This window comes from Mobula hypostoma, chromosome 12 (genome assembly GCF_963921235.1).
Source record: "Mobula hypostoma chromosome 12, sMobHyp1.1, whole genome shotgun sequence".
In the NCBI taxonomy this organism is placed as follows: domain Eukaryota; kingdom Metazoa; phylum Chordata; class Chondrichthyes; order Myliobatiformes; family Myliobatidae; genus Mobula; species Mobula hypostoma.
The window spans coordinates 98,225,365-98,237,917 of record NC_086108.1 but is presented as its reverse complement, the minus strand read 5'-3'; the positions used below and the strand labels follow the sequence as shown (position 1 = coordinate 98,237,917).

Sequence of the window (12,553 nt, the reverse complement as noted above, 5' to 3'; positions counted from 1 at the left end):
CACATCAAGTCTGTTTCAGGGCTGTGCAAGTTATCTTTCTGTGTTACTTGTATTAAATCAAGTTGCTCCTGCCAACATTGATAGGCCCAGCGGTTCTTTACACTGTTGTGTAACTCACTGTCTCGTGTGATGTGCAGAGTGACTGCCTGGAATAACTGCTGGGGTGGTAATGGAGGCAAAACCAAAAGAGGTGTTTAAAAGGCACTTGGATAGGCACATGAGCATGCAGAGAATGGAGTGGTATAGACATTGGTGTTGGTTTGTACCAAGAGTAGTGCAGAAAGCAGAAATTTAAAATAAAAAGTGAGGTAGTGTTCATGGGTTCAATGTCCATTCAGAAATTGGATGGCAAGAGGAGAAAATGATGTTCCTGAATGTACCTCCTTCCTGATTGTAGCAATGAGAAGAGGGTATGCCCTGGGTGATGGGAGTCCTTAAAGATGGATGCTGCCTTTTCGAGGCATTGTGCATTGAAGATGTCTTGAATACTACAGAGTCTAGTGCCCATGATGGAACTAACAAATTTTAGAACTCTCTGCAGCTTCCTTCGATCCTGTACAGTAGCTCACCCTCCCCACCCTCATACCAGTCGGTGATGTAACCGGTTAGAATGCTCTCCACAGTACATCTGTAGAAATTTGCAAATGTTTTTTGGTGACATACCAAATCTCCGGAAACTCTTAATGAAATATAGCCTCTGTCTTGACTTCTTTATAGCTGTATCGATATGTGAAAAGCTTGTCTTGCATACTGTTTATACAGATCAAATCATTACAGTGTATTGAGGTAGAACAGGGTAATGATGCAGAATAAAGGGTACTCTCCTCCTCCACTCTCACCCTGAACACTGGTGTGCCTCAACGCTGTGTGCTGAGCCCTCTTCTGTACTCCCTTTTCACCTATGACTGCGTTCCTGTACATGGTTCTAACTCCATAATCAAGTTTGCAGACGACACCACGGTGGTCGGCCTGATCAGAGGGGATGACGAGACGGCCTACAAGAACGGGGTGTGTGGGCCATGGCAGTCAAAGCTCAAACTGGGAACGGCACCTGCTGATGATGATCAACATGACTGGACCAAGATGTTCACACTAAGGAACTTGAAGCTCTGAATGCTCTCAACCTCAACACTGTTGATGTAGACAGGGACATGTGCACTGCCCAGTCCTACCCCCGCCTCTCTGAAATCACTGAGCAGCTCTTTTGTTGGCGTTGAGGGAAAGGTTATTGTTATGACACCATGTCACTCAGCCCTCTGCCTCCTTCCTGTGCACTGGCCACATCTCAAGGAACGATGAGTCAATGACAGTGGTATCATTTGCAAACTTGATGGAGTTTGGAGCAGAATCTGACCACTCAGTATAGATCAGGGGTTCCCAAACTGGTGTTCGTGTACCCCTTACTTAATGGTATTGGTCGGTGGCATAAAGAAGGTTGAGAACCCCTCTTAGGGGGAGAGTATGGGGCTGAGAACATAGATAGAAAGGATTCATTGAGTTAAACATTTTGATTTTATTCTAATTATTTGGGACAACATCCCGGGCTGAGAGGCCTATTGCTGCGCCTGTACTATTCTGTGTTCTGCAAAACATCATTGTGGAGTTTGTGTGGGTCTAAATAAAACAAAATCTAAAAGCACTCCAAGCCAGGGTGCATCAGTGGAAAGACAAACATTCAGATGAAGAGTCCACAACCTGAAAGATTAACCCTCTTTCTCTTTCCCTTGATGCTGCTTGACCTGCTGAGTGTTCTCTGTTCTCATTTTCATGTTCCAGCCTCAGCACACTTATTTATCAAAGTATATATGCAGTATACACCCCTGAAATTAGTCTCCCCCACAGACAGTCATGACAGAGGATGCAGGAGACCAATCTGTCCAAAGGAAAAACATCAAACCCACCCTACACTGCACACAAAGAAAAATGCAAACGACAATAAAAAGGCGAGCAAAAACATAATACTACGAACAAAAAAATCAAAAGGCACATTTCAGTAGCATCCAGCTCAGTGTTTATTATCTACAGGCCGCCCCAATTTAAAAATTGCCCATAAGTAGTAACAAAAAAAAAAGTGCAAATCTACAATCCATGTCACTGTGCAATTTGGAAGCTGGGTGATCTTTGTCATTTCCATCCGTGTGTGATACTTTTTCTTTTGCCTTGTGCTTTCCAGTCAGTAAGGATGAGTCTTCATTATGTACTACTGATGCCTTGGGTGCTTGGTTTATTTTTCATCCGAAATGGTTCTTCTACAGGTCACATTAGAAAGTGTAGGAGTGTCTCTCCTCGCCCCAGAGAGCCTGAGACTAAGAGGTAATCTTGTAGACAGAGAGAACAATACAGCACAGTACAGGCTCTTATGACCTTTCCCTCCTATGTAGCCATATATCTTTTATTATTTTGTGCCAATTTAAGAGTTTCTTAAGTGCGCCTTATGCAGGGGTTCCCAACCTGGGGTCAATAGATCACTTGGTTAATGGTAGCAGTCCATGGCATAAAAAGGTTAGAAACTCCTGCACTAATATATCTGCCTGTGTCACCACCCTGGCAGGGTATTCCCTGTACCCACCACTCTCAGTTTAAAAAAAAACTTGTCTCTGACATCCCCCCCACTGCCCCTGTACTGTACCAAAAGTACAGCACAGAGCAGGCCCTTTGGCCCATCTAGTCCATGCTGAACATTTTTAAACTGCCTACCGCCATCAACTCTGCCCTAGGACCACAGCCCTCCATACTCCTACCATCTGTATACCTATCAAAAGTTCTCTTAAACAGTGGAATTGAGCTCACATGCGCCAGTTGTGCTGGCAGCTCGTTCCACACTCTGACGACCCTCTGAGTGAAGAAGTTTCCCCCCGTGTTCCCCTTAAACTTTTCACCTTTCACCTTTAGCCCACGATCTCTGGTTGTACAGGGCAGAAATGGGCCAATCAGCCCAACCTGTTCATGCAGACATTTGTGCTTCATTTGAACCCCCTCCTTTCTTGTCCATTTCTAAATCTATCGTCATGGCTCTCTCTTCCGTTCTTCCTCATGTACTTGTTGATCCTCCCCTTAAATACATCCCCTTCCTTCGGTCACCAGCTTCCACATTCACATGATCACTGGAAAACTCATAAGTAGCTTTAACTAATTGAGTTTTTTGGTGACTGTCTTGTAATGATGCCCTCTAATTATGCCTCTCACTCATGAGGAAACATCCTCTTTACATTCACTCTATCAAAACCATGACTTTACAGGTCCTACGGCCACCACTCAGCTGTCTCTTCTCCGGAGAAGAATCAGAATTGGGTTCATTATCACTGATATGTCTTGCCAGCTGACTGCAAACACCAAGCTGTGTGTGTACCAAGCCTGTGTCCTTGGCACTCTCCTTTACAGCAGAGAAACCTGGACAATCTATGCGACTTGAGGAAAAAATTGAGCAGCTTTCACCTGCGCTGGCTCACATGGATCCTGTACATTGCTTGGCAGGACAGGGCCACTAATATAGAGGTCTTACAACAGGTATCCCCAGCACGTTTACCCTCAGCCAGAGGTGGCTCAGATGGTTAGGACACAGCAGGTGAATGGGCTCTGGCTGAATCCTGAAAGACCTGCTGTATGGGCAGCTGGCAGGGGGTGCATGCCCAGTTGGTCGCCCGCAGATTTGCTTCAACATTAACTGCAAAATGGATCTGAAGCTGGCCAACCTCGATGTGAACAACTGGGAAGACGTGGGAGACGAGCAGGCTGCCTGGAGTCTGGCAGTTCCATAGGGCATGAAGAGAGCAGAAAATACGCACGTCAACGAGCTGGCTGCCAAGAGAACTTGACAGAAGAAGAGGGCCACTCCAACAAGATGCCCATCTTCCTTCACCTGCGGGCAGTGTGGACGAGACTGTCGCTCCAGAGTAGGACTCCATGGCCACTCTAGGAAGTGCACCACCACAAGTTGACTTTTCTCATGTTATACCCACTGTCTTGCGAGACGGAAGAATGCCAGCAATGTCATGAAATTTGGTGTGTTGTTGCAACAATACAGTGCAATGCAAGAGAAAAAAATTACTAAAAGTTGCAGTAAGAATGTATAAAAACAAGTGCAAGAAGAGAACAAAGTCGTGAACTTGGGTTCATGGAGCACTCAGAAATCTGATGGTGGAGGGGAAGAAGCTGTTTCTAAAAGGGGATGGGGTGTGCGTCTGTCTGTCTTCAGGCTCATGTACCGCCACCTTGACGGTATAATGAGAAGGCCGCATGACCGGCGCAGTGAGCGTCCTTAATGATGGATGCTGCCATTTTGAGGCATCGCTTTCTGAAGGTGTGCTCGATGGAGGAGAGGCTAGCAGCTGTTTATGATCCTGTGCATGGGTGCCACCATACCAGACAGTGATGCAGCCAGTTAGAATGCTCTCCTTTGTACATTTGTAGGAATCTGTGAGTGTCTTTGGTGACAAACCAAATCTCCTCAAAATAAAAAAAACTATTGAATGAAGTAGCAGGCACTTTATCAGGCCACACATGCCTTGTTGCAGATGTTGCGATGTTTTGAAACATGGGCAATTTGCTCGTGGCTGACTGCTTCGTGTTAGCTCCAGAATATTTGGAGCACTTAGCATTTGGCGTAGGAATAAGCTGCTGAAAGTTGTAACATTAATTGCCTCTGTCAAACCTGTAATGGTGTTTGTCAGGAAGTACCAGTACACAAACAAGAAGAGATTTTCTTTTAAAGAAAGAAGCAGAAGAAAGTAGTTTATTAACCAAGCTTTCTGTTTTGCTTAGGCATCCGGCACTCTGGCAGTACTTTAAGGTACAACTCTCCAGACGTCCATCCATTTCAAAATGGCATGAATGCTTTGACAACCTCAACTGCTGACAGCAAGCTTGATCCTTTCACATTTCATTTCACTAAGTAAGTAAACTATTTACATATCTGTGGGAATCTTTCAGCAGTGCTCAAATTAGGTTTCAGCTTGTCCGCTGCATGGCAGCTATCTGCAGAATTGTTCCTTAAATTCACTCTGGTCAACCGTCGACAGATCAGGAAAGGAAAACGAACTGCTGGAAGAACCCTGCTGGTCAGGCAGGATCTGTGGGGGCAAATGTTTTGGGGGCCAAAACACTGCGTCCAGATTGAAGGTGTACGGGGAAGGTGACCAGTACAGGTCCTCCCCGGCTTACGAACGCCTGACTTGTGCACAGCCCGTACATCAGCACAGTAGTGTAGAGCAGTATTTTAGCACCAGGAAACCAGATTCAACTCCAGCTGCTCTCTATTAAGAGTATGTACATTCTTCCTGTGATCGCGTTGAGTTTCCTCTGGGTGGCTGCCATATTCCGAAGAAGAAGGGAGTCGCAGTTTAATTGGTCACATGGGTCTAACTGGGCAACGCGGGCTCGTTGGTCGGGAAGGTCCAGTTATCGTGCGGCATCTGTAAATAAAATTTAAATAAAAATTATGACCCGGTGTTAGCAGCGGTGACGAAACTGCAGGCACCTTCAGTCATGCGGGAGTTCGGCTCACGGCCGGATTTCTGGCCGGTGAACTGTTTGGGTTGCCGTTCATGGGAATAGCGCTCTGTGGCCTGGGGAGGACGTGAAGATTGAAGTGTGAATGTGGTGCGGGAGGGAGTGTTAGATGGGGGCTGGTAGGTGACGGGTGGAACTAGATGAGGAGAACGGTGGGCAGATGGAAGTGGGCAGCCCTAACGCGTACATCTTTGGAATGTGGGAAGAAACCCATGGGATCAGAGAGAGAGCGTGCAACCTCCTTACAGTGGTGGGAACTGAACCCGGGTCACTGGGGCCGTAATAGCGTTACGTTAACCGCTACACGACCACACTGCCCTCTGTACTTTCTTGCTATTTTGGGCTGAGCAGCTGTCATGCATGTTAATAGGAGGAACGTTGATAGTGTGGAAACGTGCTGGTCCGGCCCAGTGGTGTCAGCTTCTCAGAGAGTTGTAACCAGTGTGGTTTCCTCTCTATCCTGTGCTGTGTATGTACCTGACACTTGTGCTGCTGTGACTTAAAGGCAACTGTGCTTAATGTAGCAACATATTGTAAAACAGTACTTGAACCAGAGAAACATTTATGCATTTTGTATTTATTACATTGTATTTATTATGCTTAATACCTCAATGTCAAGGTATCACTGTTGGTTGGCATGATCTAAGTAGTTTATTATTTACTCTGAATCCATTTGAAGATTGCCCTCTTTACAAATGTTATTAGGCCATTCAGCCCATCGAGTCATTTCTATCATTCCATTATCATCATCAGGTTCCATGCCCAGATTGAGCTTTGACTGCCATGGCCCACACACTCTTGTTTTGGGTCAGGTGGATCAATTCATTGGTATTCATTTCCAGTTCTCTGGCTGCTGTCTCCATCATCATGTGTCTTTGCCTCCCATTTGCTTTCTTCCTTTCAATCTTCCACATAATTATCGTGCAGTCTAACTCCTCTTTCCTAATCACATGTCCAGTGAAGTTACGTTGCCTTTTCATGATCTCATACATTATTTCTCTTTTTGTGTTTGCTCTGTTCATGACATCCTCGTTAGATATTCATTTCATCCATGATATTCTTTGCATCCTCCTCAAAAGCCACTTCCCTGCTGCTTCAATTCGTTTCCTCATGTTACTAGATATTGTCGGACATTCTGATCCATACAACATAACTGGATAAACGTAACATTTCAGTACTCTGAGACGGGTTGTCATGCTTAGTTTAGTGTTGGTCAGTATACTCTTCATTCTCGTAAAGGTGTCTTTTGCCATCCCTATTCTTCTTTTGATGTCCATGTCGCACCTGCCATCTGATGTCACCCAGCTTCCTAAGTAGCAAAAGTTCTGTACTTCTGTCTTCCCCGTTTACTTTCAGCCTGCAGATAGGATTCTACTTTTTGGATATCACCATACACTGACTTTTTGCAGTTGATAGACCCATTTTTACACTTTCTTCAACAACTATATCAATTAAGTTTTGTAGTTTTTCCTCCATATTTGCAATTAACAGTGTCATCCGCATATCTGAAATTATTGATGTTTTCACTGCCAACTTTGATTCCCAAGATGTCTCTTATTTTTTGTAATATTGTTTCACTGTACACATTAAACAAATCAGGGCAGAAAACACACCCTTGTCTAACATCTCTCTTGATTTTCATAAGCTGACTCACTTCTTCTTCTATTCTTACAGCGGCAGTTTGTTCCCAGTACAGATCTCTGATTAGGCAGAGGTCTTTCGAATCTAGATCTATAGTTTTCTGTAATATTTCAAATAACTTGTTGTACCTCACTTTATCAAATGCTTTTGTGTAGTCGATATAACAAACAAACAAATCTTTTTACACTTGAACAGCTCGTTCTGATAGTATCCTTAACATCAATATTGCATTTCTTGTACCTTTGTCTTTCACAAAACCACATTGTTCTTTACCTATTTCAGCTTGTATCTTACTTTTAGCTCTTTACCTATTTCATCAAAATTCTTAGAAGTATCTTAGTGATGTAACTCATTAAATTTATGGATCTATGTAATTCATATTCTATGCTCCAGGTTTCTTAGGAAGAGTGATAAACACTGATTTTTGTTTTCATCTCTTCTGGTGTTATTCCATTCTCATAAATGTTGATTAAATCAGTAAGTTTTTCAATTCCATAATCTTCAAGGGCGATAATTTGTTCCATTACTAATTCATCAGGACCTGCTGCTTTTCCTTTCTTCAGCTTATTTATTGCATTACGAACTTCAGATTTTAAAATACTTGGACCTTCAATTTTCTCAATTTCTGTTTTTTCGTGTTGATTGTCTTCAAACAATTCCTGAATATACACGGTCCATCTGTTCATAATTTCACCTTTTTCCATGATAATTGTACCGTCCTTTGCTTTCAAACATCCACCTGAAGAACAGAGGGGCTTTTTACCAGTGATATTCTTGATTTGTTGATGTATCCTTTTTGGATCAATAATAGGGATTCTTTCTAGTTGCTCACTTTCCTGGTTTAACCATTCTTTGGCTTTTTGACATAAGCTTTTAACTTTTTTACCTAAGGATTTATATTCCATAGGATTTGCTTTCTTCAGTATCCTTCCTTCCATTAGATTTTTGATTTCATCTGTCATCCATTTATTCTCTGTGCTTTTTTCTTTTTTAGGAATCACTGACTTTGCTGATTCTACCAAGGCATCCTTCAGAGAGTTAAATTTAATTTCTGCATGATTGCTATCATCTTCAACAGATTCTGTTTCTAGACTTTGAAATCTATTCCTTACTTCAATTGTAAATTTTTGCGTTAAGTTTTCTTGTTTAATTGTGAGTAGTCAAGGGATTGTTCAGGTTTTTGCTTCTTTAGTTTTTTAAGTTTTACTTTTACGTGACATATTACTGGGTTATTGTCACTATTACAGTCTGCTCCTGGATTAGTTTGGCATTGAGTCACTGAGTTTCTAAATCTTTGGTTTATAGTAATAAGGTCAATTTGATTTCTAGTTTTATCACCTGGACTTTTCCAGGTCCACAAGTGTCTTAGATGGTTTTTAAAGTAGGTATTCATAATGAATGGGCACGTGGCCAAGAGGTTAAGGCGTTCGACTAGCAACCTGAAGGTCGTGAGTTTGAGCCCCAGCCGAGGCAGCGTGTTGTGTCCTTGAGCAAGGCACTTAATCACACATTGCTCTGTGACCACACTGGTGCCAAGCTGTATGGGTCCTAATGCCCTTCCCTTGGACAACATCAGTGTCGTGGAGAGGGGAGACTTGCAGCATGGGCAACTGCCAGTCTTTCATACAACCTTGCCCAGGCCTGCGCCCTGGAGAGTGAAGACTTTCCAGGCGCAGATCCATGGTCTCGCAAGACTAACAGATGCCTTTACTTTATTCATAATGACCTGATTATTCATCTTGCATCATTCTACCCATTTCTCGCCTTTCATTTCTTTTCCCCTAGTCCAAATTTTTCTATGGTATTTCCATCAGCACCTTGTCCTACTTTAGCATTTAGGTCTCCCATGACAATAACAATATCTTGAGATTTGCATCCATTCTTTGCTTGCTCCATTATAGCTGATTTATTATCCCTCTTGACCCCATTCTCCTGCCTTTTCCCCAAACATTTTGATGAGGAGAAATTTAATTAGCTAGAGGTAGTGAATCTGTGGAATTCATTGTCACAGGTGGCTGTGAAAGCCAAATCATTGGGTATATTTAAAGCAGAGGTTGAAGGTTTCTAGATTAGTTTTGGCATCATAACACATAGGAGCAGGATAAGGCCATTCAGCCTGTTAAGACTGCTCTGCCATTTCATCATGGCTGATCCAATGGGCTGAATGTCTAATCCTGCTTTTGTGTCTTGTGGTCTTGTGCTGTTACTAATCAAGAAACCTATCAACTTTAAATATACCCCAATGACTTGGCCTTCGTGGCCACCTGTGACAATGAATTCCACAGACTCACTATCTTTGGCTGATGAAATTCCTCCTCATTAAAATGTTTGGGGGGGAAAAAGCAGGAGTAAGGGGTCAAGAGGGATAATAAATCAGCTATAATTGAATGATAGAGAGGATTCGATGGACCGAATGGCCTAATTCTGCTCCTGTGTCTTATGGCCAAAATGGGTAAATAACATTTGTAAAGAGGGCAATCTTATGGTCATATGGCCAATCAACAGTGATACTTCTGTTACCTTGACATTTAGGTGTTAAGCATAATTTACCACCTTGACGAAAGAGCTTCCTCCTCATCTCTGTTCTAATAAGACATCGTCGTATTCTAAGACTGTGCCCTCTGATTCCAGAGATCCACCCATTATAGGAAATACCCTCTTCATGTCCAGACTATCTGGGTCTTTCAATTAATCGATAGAGTTCAACGAGATTCCACACCCCCCCCCCCCATTCTTCTAAACTCCGGCAGGTGCAGGCCCAAAGCCATCAATTGCTCCTCACCCTTTCATTCGCATGATCACTCTCATGAATCTTCTTTCAACCCCGTCCAATGCCAGCACATCCTTTCTTCAGTAAGGGGCCCAAATGTTGTTTTGCAGCTGTTGAGTTTTGGTGTTTTATGTGTATCTTGTGAACATCAGCAATATTGTGACTAAGACTTTGGGGAAAGCTTGCTCCAAGGGTGTGAGAGTTGTGTTTGGCAATGCTTAAGGTCAGTGGGGCTAATTTTAGGTTTAATTTATGAAAGCTCGAACTGTTTTTGGGAGAGAATGTTTTGAACCCACAGGCAGTAGGGAACAGGACAGCTGTTTACAGATATAGTAATCAGAGCTGGTTGAGACAGAGCTTCAAGAAGTTTGGCACCAAATTAAAATAGTGTTTGTATACTTTCACAGGATGTGGATCCTACAGACAGGGCCTCATTTACTGTCCAAACCCTGATTGCCTCCAGAACCAAGTGCCTGAACGGAGAATACAGTACAGGAGTAGGCCTTTTGACCCATATTTTTCTGGGCTAGATAGATTATTTGTATGGGTGGTTAAATATCAACCCTCTGTGGGCGTTCAGATGTGTATATAGAGCTCAGACTTGATAGATTCACTTTTCCTTCTCCAAAGAGGACTGGTGAACCAGGGAGTGGGGGTGGAATTCTGCCACGCTGAACCACTTTTATAGTTCTGGTCGCCACACTACAGGAAGGATGTGATTGCATGGGAGTGTGTGCACACACACACACACACAAGCGATTCACCAGGATGCTGCCAGGGATGGAGTGTGTCACTGACGGGGAGAGATTGGATTGATTTGTGTTGTTTTCCATTGGACAGAAGCAGGATGTCCAGCATTCTGACAGGCACAGACACGGTAGTCAGAAGGAAGATTTTACTGCCCCCCCCCGCCCCGTAGCAAAATGTAAAATTAGACTGCATATGTTTAAGGGAGTGGTATGAAGTAGATCTGGGGGAGCAAGTTGTCACCCAGTAATTGGAGTCTAGACTTCATTGTCTAAGAGGGTGGTGGACACAGTTCCTCTGAACATTTACCAAGACAGGCATTTGAATCTCTAAGGCATAAAGCTGTGGTAAATGGGATTAGTACAATGGTGAAGGTGAGCAGAGAGGCCTGACTCTCTGCTGTATAACTGATTCTGTGTGTACAGTGAGAACTCTTCCAACCCAGCAACTTCCACCTAGGTGCTTTCCCCTCCACCTACAGTTTTATTCAGGCATCTCCCCACCCCCCTTCTTCCTCATGTGCTGACGAAGGGTCTCAGCTTGATACGTCAACTGTTCACACTTTCATACAGGTGCTGCTTAACCTGTTGATTTCCTCCAGCGTTGTGTGTGTGTGTGTGTGTGTGTGTGTGTGTGTGTGTTGCCTTTGGAGATTGGGTGAGACTCTCACTCGAGGTCATGGGTTTAGAGTGGAAAGGTGAAAGGTTTAAAGGGATCATGAGGGGGAACTTAATCACACAGAAGGTGGTAAGAGTGTGGAACAACCTGCAAGTGGTGGATGTAGGTTTGGTTTCAACATTTCAGGGACAATTGGATAATGCGTGGACAGGAGGGATATGGAGAATGATAGACCGGGTGTAGGCGAGTGGGACTAGGCTGGATAACAGTTTGGCATGGAGTTGAAGGGCCTGTTTCTGTTCTGCAGTGTTCTATGACTCTAGCTTTACTGAGGCACTACTGTGGGGTGACAGCTCTGCTTTGGTACCTCAGGCTACTGAATTGTCCAGTGGAAACTGTAAATCTTGGGAGCCATCAACATACTGTAGTAGCCCCAGCCTTGATTTTGCATTTTAGCATTTTCATGATTTGTAAAGCACATTGCTGAGTTTTAGTTTCACATTTTCAGTCCAAAGTCTTGGCAGGATGTGCCCTGTGAAGTACTTGTACTGTCTGTGACTTATCTGCAACTGCAAGGTGTCTGTGGCGCAGTGAGTTGAGAGGTCTCCCATGGGTCGAGGTCGACCGTGGCTGTTGTATCCCAGCTGTCTATGTGATAAGCAAGCCAGGGCAGTATGATAAGGAGAGCAAGATTTTACCCAGGTAGTAGGCACCCCCTCTCCATGCATTTGATGAACCCAAAGGAACAGTAGAGACAGATACAATTTAGCACCCAGTGGCATTTCAGGAGTTGCCAGTTAGCACTGAACTCAGTGTCGGTCTGCCTTGGGGGCTCCAGCTCCTGATTTTTTTATCCTCTACCTTCGGGGTTCCCTCCCAAAGACTTCCCCATGGGTGGGTATAGCCACAAGACTGTGGAGGTTTGACATCAGAGTTGTCATTATCTGAGATAAACCACCAACCACAGCTAAGAAGCCCCATCTGCCCAAAGCAAGTGGTTTTAAGGCACCAGCTACCTGCTCCTGTCAGTAGAAACTCTTCTGCCAAGTTTAGTAGCTAAGCCACACGTGAAGGCCAGAGGCTGGACTTGGTTGTCAGAGGCTATTTGAATAGCACACCATTGGGATCATTCAATAGATAGTGAGGGCTTATCCCCACTACTTGCCCCGGCTATAGCAAGGAACCAGTACAGTGAGTTACTGGCTTAGTATGCAGAGATCTGGGTGATTGGTGCAAGTTCAAACACCTCCACTGAAACTGGTAGCAATT

The 12,553-nt window shown here is 43.9% G+C and overlaps 1 protein-coding gene across 4 annotated transcripts in view; it reads left to right on the top strand.

Moving 5' to 3' along the window:
• LOC134355027 (volume-regulated anion channel subunit LRRC8D-like) overlaps positions 1 to 12,553 on the top strand; it is a 138,431-nt gene that overhangs the window by 32,452 nt on the left and 93,426 nt on the right. For all 4 annotated transcript variants that reach the window (XR_010019952.1, XM_063064679.1, XM_063064678.1 and 1 more), the window contains exon 2: positions 4,762 to 4,891. The gene's annotated coding sequence lies outside the window, so the exon portion shown is untranslated. The remainder of the gene's footprint in view (positions 1 to 4,761; positions 4,892 to 12,553) is intronic.